Source organism: Octodon degus, unplaced genomic scaffold (assembly GCF_000260255.1).
Source record: "Octodon degus isolate 3935 unplaced genomic scaffold, OctDeg1.0 scaffold00146, whole genome shotgun sequence".
Classification (NCBI taxonomy): domain Eukaryota; kingdom Metazoa; phylum Chordata; class Mammalia; order Rodentia; family Octodontidae; genus Octodon; species Octodon degus.
The window spans coordinates 5,704,861-5,705,629 of NW_004524722.1; positions in this window are offsets into that span (position 1 = coordinate 5,704,861).

Below are 769 nucleotides of genomic sequence, written 5' to 3' on the forward strand. Positions count from 1 at the left end.
CATTATTCATTATATCACCCCTTACCAAGGAGGGCATGTATTCCCAGCCTTCTGTATCTCTTATATTAAAGTAATGTGTAGCTTTAGACTAAGATATTTTTGGAAGTGTTTGGAAATTCTGAAATCAAATGCACAGTTAGACTGTAGAAAGGAAGCACTCAGGGCCCCTTCAGAAGCAGGAAGAAGGACATGAGAATCACCTGTCTTCTTAACTCTATGCTCATGTCATTGTCCGCCACACAAATGTTTCTTAGGCAGCAACAGTTGGTGCTAACAGAATCTGTGTGCCACAGTGAGTTTCTGTTTTGCTTTGCTTGACCTTCCTTTAAAGCAACCTCACCTATCTCCTAAATACACCAACACCAGCTCTCTGGGGTCCATCTGACAAAGCTGCCTCCTAAGTCTGTGGACACCCTCACTTAAGGTTCAGGTAACTACAATCTCCTCTTTTGGGAGCAAAAGCCAACTCCAGCAGTTACTAAACTCTATATTCTTGCTGTGTTGCCTACCTTGCAAACACTGCACTTTTGGCTGGTTTATTTATATACAAACAGGAGTTCTCAGAGATTTTATGAAAATTAAATTAGGGTCGGTCAAATAGCTCAGCAGATTAAAGCACCTGCTTAGGCAGATGCAGGGGCTGGGAGTTCAATTCTCAGGGCTGGCATGCTGGCCCTGTCCCTGGGGCGCACTGAGACATTGACTGAGACTGGGCGTGGTGGCACATACCTGTAATCCCAGCACTTGGGAGGCTGTAAACAGGAGGATC